This window comes from Natator depressus, chromosome 2 (genome assembly GCF_965152275.1).
Source record: "Natator depressus isolate rNatDep1 chromosome 2, rNatDep2.hap1, whole genome shotgun sequence".
NCBI lineage: Eukaryota > Metazoa > Chordata > Testudines > Cheloniidae > Natator > Natator depressus.
This window is the reverse complement of record NC_134235.1, coordinates 81,660,671-81,678,190: the sequence shown is the minus strand read 5'-3', so window position 1 is coordinate 81,678,190 and position 17,520 is coordinate 81,660,671.

Sequence of the window (17,520 nt, the reverse complement as noted above, 5' to 3'; positions counted from 1 at the left end):
GGCATGATCTCTTATAGCTCTCAGCTAGAAAGCCTAAGCTAGAGCAGGTCAAATCTACGAATTTCTGTTCTGTGGGAAATTCTGGCACTAATTTTTTGTTCCAAACTGGAACAAAACCAGAAAACTTCAACATTTCCTGTGAAACAAATATTTACAAGAAAAAGTTCACTGTGGGTTAGTCAAAACATTCCCCTTCCAGATTATTGAGGTTAATTTTTTAATGTAATGCTTTTTTAAATAAGTCATTTCAAAGCAACTAGTCAAAATGACCTGTTCCAATAAGGTCAAAATACTTTTTCCCCCCCAAAATACTTTGTCCCCCCAAAAATCTGAGACTCAGAGACTTTAAGGTCAGAAGGGACCATCATGATCATCTAGTCTGACCTCCTGCACATTGCAGGCCACAGAACCTCACCCACCCACTCCAAATCTCAATTTAATCAAACTCTTTTCCAGGGAAACTTTCAATTTGAAATGGAAACTTTCAACCAGCTCTAGCTTTGGCTCTTTAGTTCTAAAGACTTATGTATTTGGCTGTGAAGGTCACCAATTCCATCTCTGGGGGGTTGGCCAATGTGGTGGCTGTCACATAATTGGGGGCTTCTTCAGGATTGAAACTTCTGTGAGCCTCCGATGCTTGGTATGAATGTCCAGAAGTATGTAAAGCAATGATTATTGTGCATTATGGGTCCCCCTTTATGCCTCAAGTATAGCAGATATGAGCCTCTAAGAGCCTGGCTCTCTAGCTCAACCCACAGAGAATCATGCTTTTAGCTCTGGAACTCATTGGTTCAACCCTCGGTAGTACTGACTATAACGGAGGTTGTTATATGAGCAGACTCGAAAGACCATACAATACAATGGGAAAGGAGAATGAACTGGTTCCTGGCACCAGCCCTCTCTCAAAAGTTGATATGAAGGAGGAACAAAAGCAAGAAGATGCAGATATCTAGAATACACATGCAAAGCAGGAGTACTAGCTTGAATACAGAGATGCATCCAGCTGCAATATGACCTCTTTCAAGGTCCTTAGCAAATACCTACAGCCTTAAAGTGGTAGTCCCTAGAAAGGCATGCGTAATCCACATGCCTAATAGGGAGATATCTCTAAGATCTATTGCAGGGGGGCGGGGAGGGAGAGGAATGAGATGTCTGGGTCATTCGTGCTAGGCAAATGCACAACTAGCACTCCACACCCAGAAGTTTCTGGAATTGGATGTGATAGTTTTGGGTATGCTCAACAGGTTCCCTGTAGCTGGCTTCAGACTCCATGGAGGGGCAAGTAGTGAGGGGCAGCGGTTTTACAAAAGGCCATGTGACCTGTGCAAGTTGGGAGAAGGTGAGCCCCAGGAGCAGCATGACTCTTTTCCTCTAACTGGGAAGCATTTTGCATTTTTAATCTATATTTAAATTGGGTGGTTGGTTGGTTAGCTAAATGTGTGATTTCAACAGAGTGGGAGGAAGAGTCTACATGGATTCCAGCTGAAAGCTTCTGCAAGCAAGAGAAGAGAAGATATTGTTGCAGTGCTTTGAACTCAGCAGACTGTATGGATTTTGGTGATCAAAGACTTTGTAACTGAGACTCAAGTGAAAGCAGCCTCAGCTTTTGGGAATTCTTTCTTCTCACTGTTTCTGTGGGCACTGACCTGTTTAGATTTAACTTTTCTTTATGTACAACTGAAGATAATGTATGTGAATCAGAAATTTATTGTTATGGGGTAGAAATTAAGTTAGTGTTTATAATAAAATTTTATACAGTTGGTATTTAAGAATTAAGTTAATTGCTTTTTATTCTTTTTGGGGAGGTTGACCCTGTGCAATCATTGCTGAAAATCCTCAGTGACTAAATTCTGGGTCTCTTTGTGCTTTTCTGAGTTGTTCTTAGGTACTAGGAGAAGGGCAGAGAAGTAAACCCTAGCCCACCCAAAGGTTACACATGTTCTGAAAAAAATTCTCATAAGAGGAAGTCCTGCACTGGAGAGAGCTGGGAGGGGTGTGAGTAGCATATTACCCCTAATCTGCGGGAGAGTGTATACATCCATACTATTGAGCTTCTAACCTATTTACATAATATTGTGTATTTCCTTGTAAGACCCAGTCAAGTAATTATTTTCATGCTTTTTAACTAATATTTTGGAAAAAATACCCTTACCTAGTGACACTTTTCCATATAGCAAACATTCTATGTCCTTTGTTTATGGAAAGCAAACCCATGTGCCTGTTTTATTTACTCCATTTGTGTATAAAATGAAGAGTCTACATGGCTCTGTGTGTTACTGTTAACTTTAATTTACCTTTACTAAACTTTCTGCTGCATCAGAGCTTGAATTGCTTCACATCAGTGCTGGAATTGGACACAGTAATGATGACTCATCCTACATATTTAGGAGGGAAGGTGCTCTTTTCCCCCATCTTCCCTCAGCAAAGTTTGAATGGTATCCCAGAAACAGGAATTTATAAAAAGAATGGCTTCAGTGAATGTCACTATATGAAAGAATATTTCACATGTGTGTTAATATTTTATGTCTAAAAATACAGACTTTCTTCCCTTGGCAAAGATTTGTTTTATCTGAGCTTTGCTTGTTCACTAAGAACCAGCAATAAAACTTTAATTTAATGTATGAAAAGCAATCATACATTCCACCTGGTTCTTAGGGTTTTTTCCCCTCTTAGTCCCTTATTTTCTTTTTTGCTCATCTGGCAACAATGACATGAGGTCATGACAAAAAAAGTTATTCCCTATTTGGCCACTTCAGGGGGAAGTAAAGTCTCTCCCCCCCCAAGTGATGGATTTAAAAAATATATATATTTATATATTATATATTAATCAAGGCTATTTTTACAAACACAAAATGGGTCAATCTGAATATACCCTGATTTTCACTATCATTTTACAGGAATAAAGTGATTTTTTTTTGCCCCTGCACATGATTATATCTACAGGGAAAACTGGAAAGTCCCCTTTCATCCATTTTCATTGTTTGAAAGGGAGCTAACATTTACATGCATACCAGTGCAGTATTACTGAAAATTACCTGTTTGGTAATATGGATCAGACAATAATTCTGAGTGCACAAAACCTGGGAGATGTGATCTGGTCAGCTTTCTAGTTTTTATACAGGACAAACAGTGCCCCCAAAGCCACTGGAGGCAGTTATTACCCTCCTCTCATACTCTGAATCTCTTTCTGACATCATGCACAGTAAAACAAAGCTGTTTATAGCACAAAATGCAGTAACAAAAGCCAGACACCGAGCATCTGGGATAAAATCTGCATTTGAGGACATAAGAGTTCAAAGCTAAATTTAAGCAGAGACATTGCTAGAGTGGCTGATTAGCTACTTGGTACATATGCACAGCGAGAGATCCAGTGGCATATAAAAGCTGGCAAATTTGTCAGCAAAACTGGTGCTGTGTAAACAAATCAGCTAGAATCCACTAACAACCCAAAATAAGGGGTGAGGGTTAAGATTCTTAAACCTGTGACCTATTGGACCCAACTCTATATGAATGTTGGACCCCAAACACATAAGAGCATGCTTTTCATTGCCATCCTCTGAAAATGGGCACTCAGTCAGATACAACAGCAATGGAGGCCATTTAAGAGTCTAGATAGACAAACAGATAAGTTCAAGTATCCCATGTGACCCAATTCTAGTTTTAATGTCTTGCTCTGTAGAAATCATTTTTCACCGCAGGGAAAAATCTGCACACTATAAATAGAATGTATACCTATATTATAACTGAGTTTAGACACATAGTCAGATTCAAGTAAGTAACCTGACTTACAAATGTTGCAGCTTTACAATTACTGAAAATCCAATGGCTTTTGAACCCTTCAGATGCAACCTGCATAAACTATTACACTTAAGTGAAAGGAATATTTAGAGGGTTATGTATTTCTTGTTGAAGGGGGAGAGCTAGTATTCTCTTCTTGTCAGAAAAAGACAGTTAAATATGAATTTTATTCACTACAGCCCCTGATGCAGCCTGCCCATTGGTCAGTGGATCCCATTCCTTGAAAGTGAGGTGAGCTAGGAAATGAACCTGTAGCCACACTCAGAGTATAATTCCACTAGAAAAACTGGGATTAGCTATCTTCAGGAAATGTTAGGAGCATTAACTTTGCTAACATTAATTAAATGCAGACTATGGAAGGTGCCTGGGGAAAGCTAAAGGGAGGGAGCTACCATCTGCCACAAGGTATGAAAGCAATGTTGACCCTTTCATGATTCAGCAGAACATTTCTTCCTCACTCTCCCATAGAGTTTCATAATAAGGCTCCATCATAAGGAGCTGCTACGATTTATTACTGTCAAGTCTTTCCATGAAAGAAACATACCCACTAAATAAGCATATGTTCTTCTGGACTTCATGTCAGTTGCAGAACGGTAGTTTAAAGTTTTTCTTTTGGAGGGCAGGGGAGGGAGGGCAGAGGGATACAGAGTTTTTTGCTCATAGTTTGTGACCTAAAATAAGTATTGTTACCACTGCAAGCCTTTTCCAAAAAGCAGGTTTCTATTCATGAATGTGACTAAGTGATTTCTGGTCTTGCTGCATGCTATATTGTTAAACACCAATTTGAGGCATAACCACTGTTTATAAATCATGTGTTACACTAGCACCAGACACGGTAGGCAGCAGCCCCTCTTCCTGTTTTTCTCCCATACACAAAGAGCAACCATATACTTTAATTTTTAATTTATTTTCAATTAGGAAAACAAGAAAGAACAAAAGTAAAGTATCCATGTAAAAAATGTATAGCAAGTGTCTATTCTGTGGGCAGGCTGAAGCAATCCTGAGTAGTCTAGCAATAGTTTAAGGATCAAAGCAGCTAATCGGACCAAAGACTATCTAATCGGTATGGTGGAAAGTTTTTTTTCCTTTGAACTTCTACCTAAGGTTTTGCAAGAAGTGAGGTGGGGGAAAGAAGAGAGGGGCAGTTTTAAAAAAATAAATTGACTTTTAGAGGAAAATTCTGGTCCATTTTGGACCATTTGCTGGAATATGAATTTATACGACTTAATGCTGGTGAAAAAGCATTATAACGTTGGGAATCCCAACATAACACAATTTAAATTGCAAATCAAGAGCACAGAGCCGTGCTGCACTTACCCATCAGAGCCACCAGACTTACCAGTAGCAGTTTTCCACAATGTTTTCAAATATGTGAAGTCTTGGGTTAGCTGATCCAAGAGGCACATCTAAGTCTGCAAGCCGCAGAGCAAATACACTCATAGGGCCAGATGGCAATCTCTGTAAAACAGGTCTAGATGCTGAGTAACGCCATTCACCTCAGTGGAATTATTCCAGATTTACAGCACTCTTGCACTTAGATTCCAAGAAGGCGTAAAAGAGAGCTCTGAAATTGTTGGAGATATCTGCTATCATGGAAGCATTAATTAAAATAGAGGAGGAACTGCTTGATCTCTTTCCCTCTTGTCAGCTGTTTTTTCCAAAGACTCTCACCATGGTGGATTTTCTCCATTTTTGAAGGCTACTTCCACTGCTTCTGCTTCAATTACTGAACTTTCTCCTCACCTCTCTTGCCACCCACATGCTCTAAGTATAAGTTACATTCACTTTGCACAAATACACGGAATGGCAAATTGCTGCAAATTACAGCACATTGCCACTTCTAGACTTTTGGACCACCTTTCACCTGTCTGCTGACTCATACCTGTTCTGAATAATGCCCTTATACTGGTAAAGGTTCAGCTGGCACCATCCTTGGCAAGCACCTTGGGGCTGTAATGCAGTTATACAAAGGAGGTCCAGACATGCCTTGGCCCTTTTATGTCTTATTCTGCTTTTGCACGTTTGCTAATTTCATGTGGATATGTGCAAATGTCTCTTAGCCGGTCACATGGGAAGGCTTTGTATGTGATTGTCCTCACACTCATATAGAGTTAAATCTGGAAGAAATGCACTAAAGTCAATGGAGTTACACTGGAGTGAGTGACTGGAGAATCATGCCCTTTGAATTGGAGTATGGGAGAACACTAGCAGAACCAGAAGTTAGGTCTCGTGAGATTCCCAATAAACCCCTTGTGCAGTCATGAAACCTATACAACACCCTTGCATGACTGAACAACATGAACCTTAGTATTGCTACCTTAGAGACTAACCCATTTATTTGAGCATAAGCTTTTGTGAGCTACAGCTCACTTCATCGGATGCATTCATGATGAAGTGAGCTGTAGCTGACAAAAGCTTATGCTCAAACAAATTGGTTAGTCTCTCAGGTGCCACAAGTCCTCCTTTTCTTTTTGCGGATACAGACTAACACGGCTGCTACTCTGAAACGTAGTATTGCTCTAACTCTAAGGTCCAATTTTGCAAATCCTTACTCATACAAGCAGTCATGCTGACTTCAAGGGGCTTACTTATATTAGTAAGGGTTGCAGGGTTAGGACCTCAGCTGGAAGTGGGGAAGCAGAGAAAGGTAGAATAAGAGCTTGAAATGAAAACAGGTGAAAGAAAAGTGATCTAACACACTTTCAGTCTTTTTTTAGCACGTCTATTTCTCTCTCTCCATACCCTTTGAAAACATGAGATTCTGTGCCTAATTTATTAATGGAATGTGCCAGCACCCAAGTTATTTTTAAATTTAGAATATAAAGGGCTTTCATGAACTGGAGCAAGCCAGCAGCACCTGACACAAGTCTCAGAGCTAGTGTGAAGTTTACTTTTAAAATTGCTGCTGCTTCTCCCAAAATTATGCACTGTGAGCATGTGGCTCCATTTGTGTTTGCTTTTTCTTTAATTAGCAAACAAAACAGCAGTAAAGAAAGTGACACACTGAAAGGATATGACCTTAACATGTGTGTGATTTTTTTTTTTTAGTTTAACTATTTCTTCATGGTTACATAGAGCTGGTTAAAAATGGGAAATATGTTTCATGAAAGTGTCCAATTTCTTTCAGACGAAGTCAGATTTTTTAACCAATAAAAACTCAACAAAAATATCAAAATTTCCAGTGAAGAATGAAAAGGGGAGGAAAGGGGGTGGGGCTAAAAAACCACTGAGATACAATTGGTTAAAAACACAGAAGTCACAGAAAAGAAATGTCTACAACAATTCTACAGAAGTTTGGTGCAAAAAAAAAGTGACTGGTATTTCTCTCTTTAAATTGCTCATTCTTTTTGTCACACTGTCACAATGGTCATCTTTACAAACCCCTTGGAGACATGGATTTAAGTGTCCGGGGTGACTAGAACTGAGAAAATAATTCCCAGTTAAAAATTTGTCTTTATCAAGAATCTCAGACATTCATTCAATCAGTGTCTGTCACACAGGAGTGGTGGTTAGAAACTGAAACTTGATTTCCTGGCCCTTCATTATGTGAGTTAGGACTGGAATCCAGACATGAATACAACAAGGGACAGTATTCACTGGCTCCAATGACTGACTGTTCCTTAGGGGCTTGATTCTGCAAGACTACTCTCGTTAATGGAAGTTTTCCTCCGGACTTGAATGGGAGTAGAATCAAATCTTAACATAGCATTTGCCCCAAGCTTCCTCCCCTGAGAAAAGAATTGAAAACTGGGTTGTACACAAATATTTTCAAACTTCAGGCCAAATTCTGGCCAAAAACATGGCAGCCAAGGGCATAGTTTCACAAACTTTTATTCATGTGAGTAGCCTTTAGCCTTTAAATACATTGTAGTTAATGGAACTGCTTATGGGAGAATAAGCTACCATCATGAAAAGAGGGAAAGATTTCCACAGCTCTATTAAAAATATTTTTTATTGAATCTAAACTATCCCTCTATATTTTCACAGGTTAGTCCATACTGAAAATGTTCTTGGGTTTATTCTTGAAAGAATTTCAATATGCATTAGTTTTAAATTAAAGGTTTATTGCTGGTTCTTAGTGAACAAGCAAAGCTCAGATAAAACAAATCTTTGCCAAGGGAAGAAAGTCTGTATTTTTAGACATAAAATATTAACACACATGTGAAATATTCTTTCATATAGTGACATTCAGTGAAGCTATTCTTTTTATAAATTCCTCAAATTGAGTATACTGTTTCCATAAACAATCCATAGCTTTCACAAGAATGAATACTCGATATCTTAGTTTTATCCTATGTCTAATAATCAAACTGCTACATTTTTCTTGAGTTAATTTTGAATTAAGCAATTCTAATCATAAGGGGTTTTCTCTCCTTTTGTCATTAAAGTTTAAAAAATCAAATAAATTAATAATTAACACTAAACATGCTGGCTGCATGCTAATATGCTGGCAATTTATCTATCACTCTTAGTGGTGAGTATACTTTAATTTTCTCACCTCAGTGCCTGATGAGCAATCAATGGACTTTATTTAATGGCTCCATCTCCGGTGCTAATTGTATCCATTTAGATTAAACTATTCTGATTGTTATTCTATGTAGTGATTTGGTGATATGAGACAGAGGAGATACTATTGATTTTGGGCAGCCAAACTCTATCCATTAGAGCTGCTAAGGCAGGAGTTAAATATAAATTATGGGCTATTATTTTGCAGACGTCTTTATGGACAAATAGGATAATTACAAATTCACACTAATCTGTTTTAGATTTATAGGTTTGTTTCCTACAAATAAAATGAGGGTTATAAAGTAATTGAGTGAGACTGGCAACAGGTGCAGCATAGTCTCCTTTAGCTGAAATGAAAGGGAAAATAGGGGAGGGGCAGATTTTAAAAGGTATTTAGGCACCTAAAAAAAAAGCCACATAGCTATTTAGTGAGATTTTCAAAGTAGGTGCCTAAATACCTTTGAAAATATGGTGATACAATGATCTAAAACTCATTACAGTTAATGGAAGCTTTTGAATCAGCCCAAGAGATCATTCCTTGTTCACTCAGACCTTAAAGTCCGATCTGAATGTAAGTATAATCTTTGGAAAATCCTCGGGACCAGATTATTCAGTCTAGCATTTCAAGTGCCTTCTGTGGGGGTTGCCACTGAAGTGTCATAACAAATAACACATTTCTGAGACTGGTGTCCCAGAAACAGAAATTATTTCCTGTCCTAAATATAAGGAAACACCATTGTATCTACTATACCACAGCAGATGCTGCTAACACTGTGTAGCATCTGCTGGTAAATTATTTTTAATGGTAACCACTGTACTTCCATTGCACTAGGCAGTTGAATTAACAATTATTTTACAACTGAGCCTGAAGTCTGATCTGACTCCATTGCAAATCACGAGTAACTCCAAATAGTTGTATGGGAGTTTTTGAAAGAGCATTACAATCTGATCTCAAGATAGATATACTCAGAAATAATAGAAAAACAGCTGATCAAAACATCAGAGTCAAGGGTCACTCCCATAGAGTCCTTGTATTTCATAAGCTTAATGGGCCTTCTGTAAAACTAATCCAGTGTAAGAAAAGTCCATAATTACCTCTCCAACAGACCAGCAAAAACCTCAAGTTCTCGTACACCAAGATGTTCCTGTACACAGGTGCAGTAGTTCATCTGTGAAGCAACTAATGTCTCATGTGAACTATCTTTGAGCCTGACTATCCTCAATGGCATGAGACAACCATCAATCCACAAGTGAAGCTCTCATTGAAGTTAATGGGAGTTTTGACCATGGATTGATGAGGGGACTGGACTAAAATCTACAATGTTTTCTGTGAATATGGACACTACATTAATGAGAGTTAGGCACCTAACCTGTTTAGGTGTTTATGAAAATCTCACCAGGTGCCTATCTTGCAACACCTAAATACCTTTGAAAATCTGACCCATAGTGTCAGATCCTGCTCCCATTCAAGTTACTGGGATGTTTTGATATTGACTTACATGGATCAAGACAGTTTGCAAAAAGGTAAGTATGAGTGGTGCACCTAGTGTGTGGCTACTGGTGCAGACACATTTTGGGAGTGTGAAATGTTTTGTTTTACAGTATTTTTTTCAAATAAAATATACAGTGTGAATTAAATCCTTATCTTCCACCTTAATAGCTGCAGTGTGTCCCTTGCTGTGGAAATGATGCAGTTCTAATACTGAGGGGGACACACAGGGTTTTTATTCCTTGAACGTCAGAGCCCAGTTTCATGAGAGATGCTTGCGCAGTGAGGATCTGAGAGTGGCTTTGGGTGAGGACTGACAATTTGCAGATCCATCAGTTCCCCTCCCACTGCCTCTCCCATGGAAAAGGGGTGGCAGAACAGCCACAGAAGCTAAGTAATGTGTACTCTGTGCGCTAGTGCTCTGGTGTTAGCCCATACAGAATGAGGTGTAGTAGCAGCTAACACTTCTTTTAGGTCAAGTGGTAGAGGTCTGTGGTTTTGGAGCTGAAGGATCTGTTCTGGTGCGTGCGAGAGAGAAAACTCTCTCTAGATTTGTATCTACTATTTGCAGATGAATGTGTTACAGCTATCATGTACTGTTAATCTGCACCCTGGAGGAAGGCTCCTTCCAGCCTCAGAGTTCTCTACTGCCCAAGTGAGTAAGAGGCTGGACGCTCAGAAGATTAGCTCCAATATACTTCAATTATAGAAATACATTTAGGTGCTCCACCAAACTTACCTTTCGTTAAAAAAATGAGATACTTTACTACAAACTTTCCTCCTGAGCTGCAAACTTTGCCAAGAGTCAGCCTAGAGAGAATATAGACAGAAATATATACATTTCTAGGAACTGGTGTTTATAATGGGCAGCATGAGTCACTCTTTACAATAGCAGCAATACAGAGCTGTACTCTAATCTCTGATTCCTATCTGGGTCATTTATTTGTGAATGTATCTTAAAATATCGCGCCATTTCAGGCAGGTATCTTTTTTTCCTCCTACAGTTTCACCCTTGCTTCCTCTTTGCACTTGAGACAATAAACATTTTTCTTGGTTGTAGCAGGTGCTCAATCTCTGCATTTTTCTTGCATTTCCCAGCAGCAAATTCATTTCTACGTGTGTTTGCTCATTTGAAAGCCCAGCTAGCTCCTCCCTTTAGTTTTAGGCTTCAAAGCAATTTCCAAGAGATCAGGTATTTTAATAGATTTCTGTAGTAAATTTACTTTTTAACAAAAATAAATCCTAGTAAATAATTCAGAATTCCAAACACACTCGTCTGACATTTTCAAATAAACACATTTCTGGTCACTTAACCTCAATAACAATCAGGAAGAAATTGTGAGTTGTAAATTCAAATTCTTCTATGTTATGCCAATGTAAATTCAGCTGGTGGATTTCAGTGTGGCCTAGAGCTTGTTTAGTTAGATCCTAACAGAGTCTAATTGTATGCTGATGATAATTTATAAATGAATACATAATCACAAGGGTAACATTTAAAGCTCAACTAACCCCATGCTCATCCATTAATGATCTATAATAAAAGTGACAACATTATAGTAGTTCATACAAAAGGATGCTTCCGTTTGAGGGCAAACAAAATGCAATTTAGTCAGAAGCCATTACCCTATGTAGTGCTGGTGCCAGATTTGCCCAATTCAGAATTAATGAGATCTGGTCAAATCAGCTCTGATGTGGTTAAAGGAATGGCCACTGAGTGTGGAACTGAGATAACAAATGGAAAGGAGAGCAGTTAAATATGTGTACTCAAATGGCTGGACATTTCTGGATTATGGGTGTGATCCACAAAGCAATTTCGGTGCCTAAACTCCAGAGTTAGGCACCTAAAACCCTATACACCACACCACAGTGATCCATGAAACTCCTGCTTGGCTGCTGCCTAACTCTGTAGGCATCTGAACTGACTCAGCACCCAACTTTCCCCTGTGAAACATCCCTAGGAGCCTAAGTTTTAGACTGTGGAGCATGTACATTGCTGGCTCTCTCTAGCTGCCCCAGCACCCAGGCCCCAGAGCCATTCATGAACTGGGGGAAGATAGGCATTTTTCCTCTTAAATCACAGGCCAGGCTCAATCCAGTAGGTGGCTTCTGACAACACCACACTGATCTGGTCACTTTCAAAATCCATTCCTGAGAAGGACGAGGTGGGGATGCCCACCTTATAACTTTTAACCCAGCGGTTAGAGCACTCGCCTGGGATGTGCGAGACTCGCGTTCACTCCCTCTCTGCCCCCAACCCGAGGGGGAGAAATGACACCCTGCTGTCAGGAGAGTGCCCTAACCCCTGAGTGATGGGAAAGTTTGAAGTGCGATTTCCTCACTCTCTTCCTGTTGAAGCAGTTGCATTGTGGATAAATACAGAGGGAGTAGTCCAGTGTTTAGGGAATCCACGGGGGAGATAGGAGACACCAGGGCCAGTCCTCCTTGCCCCAATCACTCTGTTATTATTTAGCCACAAGGGAACTGCTTCAACAGGAGAAGCTGAGGAAATCTCACATCAGGCTACCCCATAGCTCAGGGGTTAGGGTGTGTGCCTGAGAAGTAAGAGACCCCTGTACCAGACCTTTCTCTCCCTCAGACAGAGGGGAGAATTGAACTTGGGTCTCCTATGTGACAGTTCTAACCACTGGGCTAAAAGTTATGTGGGCACCACTTCCTCCTTCAGTTGTTTTGCATGGAGTGAGGCAGGTGCCAAAATCATTTCATAAAAAAAACCTCCCTGAGTGCCTAAGTCGCCTGACTGGAGGCACTGGGTTCCCACTTGTGGATCTCTAGTAGAGATAGGTGCCTCCCTGCAGCCCAGACTCAGAGTTCTAACTCAGAGAGGGGAGGAGCTTAGAACACCCCTCTCTGAGCAGCATCTCCCATTGACTAGGATAGGCAGCTCCCCACCTAGCACATTGGCTTTTGTGGATCGCATGTGTAGGTGCCTCTCTGTCTCTATTCATTGTATAGGGAGCTTTGGCATCTAACGCAGGCTTTGTAGATTGCAAAGTTATCCCTGTGATTTTTCTAAGCGCCTAAAAGTTAGGCATCGTGATGCTCTGCATTCCAACACCTAAGTACCTTTGTGGATCCCCCTGCCCCATGAGCCTTAACAAGAAATAATGTCAGTGTCACAGGGTCTATTCACTGCAATGGTGCCTCCTCCTCGCTGCTCTGGGGATTAGCTTTTTTCAGGTCCACTACCAACTTTGTAACTTGTTCATGTGCTCTGTCACCTCTCTGTCTCTCTCTGCAACTCAAGGTACTCTCTCTTCATGCTTGGCCCTCCCACCAGGTCCCTATGTGTTTTCCCCTTCTGGGGGGTTATCCAGGTCTCTCCATCCAAAAATGGCAGTCTTCTCCCTCAATGCCCAGATGATGTCACTTCCCCCATTGGCTGATAGGGGAACCCAGACCCACTCTCTACTCTGGGTTCCAACTCAGGGACCCCCTAATCAGCAGCCAAGGTCTACAAACTTACTGCCATTTCCCTGAGCCTTTTCCTACTCTGCCTCTCTCACCCTTACGCTCCATCACCCTTATGGGTAAACCCTTCCATGATGGCCTGGATCTCCTCGATTTCTACTCTCCCCTGGGTTTCCTCCTTTCCTTCTCTAATGCTCACAGAATAGTTCCGGCCTCCCTTACTGCAGACCCCTTCTGCTGCTAGCTGCCTGGCTTTACACAAACCCTGCCTGTTCCTTCTCAGCTGGGCTCCATCATTATTTAGGAGATACATAGGTCACCTAATTCCCCTCAGCTGTGGCATAGCTGGTTAATTGGAACCATCTCAGGCTCATTAACCCCTTCTAAGCTAGTGTGGAGTGAACACCCCCTCACAGTCAGGACCTAGTTGACATTAAGCTTCTCAGGCTAACAGTTTCACTGTCAGTATCTTCATGATTAGAAGAGCTAGCTCTGTTGAACAGCTAAATAATTAAAGAGGAGTTATTAAGAAGCCATTTCACCATTTAAATATGTAACTCAATTAGTATCCAGCCTGAGCAAGAAGCAATTATGTCATCCTAAGGAAAATAAAGTGAATTTTATTTTTTAAATATTTTAAAATTGAGCTCTATTAACCCTTTCATCAGTTTAAGTGCTCAACTGCATCTTACAAATGGGTATATACGCGGCCTTATATATATGAATCATAGCACTACCTGTCTAACATGGTCAGCAATAAAATCAGAAAGGACCTTTCCATGGAGTTGCCATCACAGCTTGTAGCTTCACCCAAAATTATACACAATAATTTTATTAATAAATAATTATTCCTCCCTGTAAATTCTTCGCTCTGTTTTCCAAGAACAGTGCCTTACATTTATCTATCAAATTCATCCTCATATATTCCAGATCTCTGGGACTAATCCTTACACCGATGAGCTTTTCTAGTGCTGCGCCAGTCAAATCAGACCTTTCAGGCTGGGACAGACAGAGTAAAAATCCCTCCTCCAGTCAGATCTACCCTCAAAGTTCCTTATTATCACCCCTTCTTTGCAGCTTTGTGTGGATTACAGCAGCTCCAGAGCATGACTAAACTCCCACCGGTCAAGCACATAGAGGGAGAAAGACCAAAATATGTGGCAGATGATGGGGGCTGGGAACAGTCAGAACATTTCCATAAGCTCCACACTCTGTTTGCACCAGTTTACCATCCTCAGAATCAAACAGGTCAGTGCAGAGCTGGCATATATAGAAATAATGGACTAATGTGCCACTTGCTCCCTTGTGCCAGTGGGTCAGGATTAGTTCCTTCATATACAGTAATTACTTTGCCCAACAGTGAAGTGCACCACTTAGCCACCCCTGGGATAGACTCCAACTGCCACTTAACAGTGTATGGCAACACAATATGACAGGAAGCATATCCAATTAAAAATCATTCTTAATATTTAGCACATTCAGAGTTCTGTACAAATATCAACTAATTCTCATCATCTCCCTGGGCAATAAGAAAGCATTACAATCTCCACTGTATAGATGGAAAAGAGGTAGTGACTTAGCCAAAGCCATGCAGTGAGTCAGTAGCAAAGTAGGGATTCAAATTCAGGGCTTCCTGGGTGAGCTTAAGCTATTTGACTATTCGGACTCTCCTCCTACACAAAAAGGAATTTAGGAAGACACAGTGTAATACCCCGATGGGAGTTTGCCCAGGAATAGTGAGGGTTAGGAATGTGTGAGAGGCCCTGTGTATGGTCAATTGGCCCAGTATTGGGTTCCACAAAATCCAGTTATTTTACCACTAATTGACCTGGTCAAGCATCCCTCCCTGAATCTAAATATACTTCTCCTGATGCTCCTCTTTCCCCTCTCCCACACCTCTGGCCTCAGGATACCTGTTGCAAGCTGTGGAGATTGCTATCTTCTTCAATCTCACTTGCCTACTGTCCATTGGATCTTCATTTTTCCACCCACTGAAATCAGTAGAGAGGAAAGTGTGGGTGCTTTGTTTTCTCTCTACCATGCCTCACAAGGTTGGAGGCCAGGAGAGGGAGGGATGGCTTGTAAAACTGCCAACAGGAATAGCAACAGTGAGGAAAGAGGGTGATCTAGGGTTAGGGTCAAAAGACTGAGATTTGGGATTAGTTCTTTGCCACAGACTTCCTGTCTGACCTTAAGCAAGACTCTTAAGTGTCCCTATGCCTCAGTTCTCCATCTGTTCACTGGGGATAATAGTACTTCCCTGCGTCAGGGTGCTGTGAGAATAAATGCACAAACAACATCATGAGGTGCTCAGATACTATGGTAATGGGGGCCATATACATTACTATGATAGAGAGAGACGAACTGATCTGCATGTGATGGGTTGCACCCTCTTTCCGGGGTGTCACCTGATATATTTGGGTACCACTGAGCCCGCTGGTTCCACAAGTCTGGGTTCCTTTACACTACCCTGCTGAGCCAGACCCTCAAGCCTCCTCCAGCACACACACACAGGTAGGGCCACACCCAGCTGCAGAAAGACACAGACATTGAGATCAGCTCAGCATGAGAAGACTCAGCTCTGGAATTGCCCAGCACTCAAGTGCATTTCCACACTCTGGAGTGTAAACCAAATTGTATTGTCTGGCACTGCACAGAAATCTGTACAGTGTAAGCTCATGAAAATTTCCCCTCCCTCAATGTGGAGATAGAATCATAGAAAATTAGGGTTGGAAAATTAGGTCATCTAGTTCAATCCCCTGCTCAAAGCAGGACCAACTCCAGCTAAATCATTCCAGCCAGGGCTTTGTCAAGCTGAGCCTTAAAAATCTCTAAGGATGGAGATTCCACCACCTCCCTAGGTAACCCATTCCAGTGCTTCACCACTCTCCTAGTGAAACAGTGTTTCCTAATATCCAACCTAGACCTCCCGCACGGCAACTTGAGACCATTGCTCCTTGTTCTGTCATCTATCACCACTAAGAACAGCCTAGCTCTATCCTCTTTGGAACCCCCCTTCAGGTAGTTGAAGGCTGCTATCAAATTCCCTCTCGCTCTTCTCTTCTGCAGACTAAATAAGTCCAGTTCCCTCAGCCTCTCCCCATAAGTCATGTGTTCCAGTCCCCTAATCATTTTCGTTGCCCTCTGCTGGACGCACTCCAATTTGTCCACATCCTTTCTGTATTGGGGGGCGAAAAATTGGATGCTATACTCCAGGTGTGGCCTCACCAGTGCCGAATAGAGGCGAATAATCACTTCCCTCGATCTGCTGGCAATGCTCCTACTAATGCAGCCCAATATGCCGTTAGCCTTCTTGGCAACAAGGACACCCTGTTGACTCACTGTAATCCCCAGGTTCTTTTCTGCAGAACTGCTTCTTTTTGCCCCCCAGTTAGGAACTGTACAAATTGGCTTAAAGAAAACAAAAGTTCATTAACTACAAAGGAAGATTTAAGTGATTATAAGAATTAGCAAACAGATCAAAGCAGATTACTGAGAAAATAAAATAAACATGCAAACTAAGCTCAATACATTAAAGAAACTGATTACAAGTAAAAAGAAAAGGAGTACTTGTGGCACCTTAGAGACTAACCAATTTATTTGAGCATAAGCTTTCGTGAGCTACAGCTCACTTCATCGGATGCATACATCTGTAGCTCACGAAAGCTTATGCTCAAATAAATTGGTTAGTCTCTAAGGTGCCACAAGTACTCCTTTTCTTTTTGCGAATACAGACTAACACGGCTGTTACTCTGATTACAAGTAGTAATTTCTCACCCTAAATGTTGTTTTAGGCACTTCTTTCACAGGCCAGACACCTTTTCCAGCCCGGACTCAGCTCTTCCCCCACTCGGTTCTTGTTTCTTAGATGTTCTCCGCAGTTATCCTGGGCGGGGATTCAGTGAAGAATGAACCCTCATTACCTCACTTCCCTGCCTTAAATAGGGTTTACATATGGTGGGACTCCTTTGTTTCTCAATGTGATTCCCCCCACCCCACCCTCAGTGAAAAAATACTAGTAGTCCAAGATGGAATCCAGTGCCAGGTGACATGATCACATGACCCTGCAGTGTCAAAGCAGCCATGAGTAAAAGGCCATTTGAAGCATCCCAGAAAGCTTCTCAGGGAGGTGGGGGATCAGCATCTTCAAAGTCCTATTGTTCTCCCTCGTGGCCCATCCAGGCTGATTGCATTCTGTCTGGTGGGCGTTCCCTAGGTGCAAACACTTTTGTAATTGATACATAGTCAATATTCCTAACTTCAGATACAAAAATGATACATGCATACAAATAGGATGA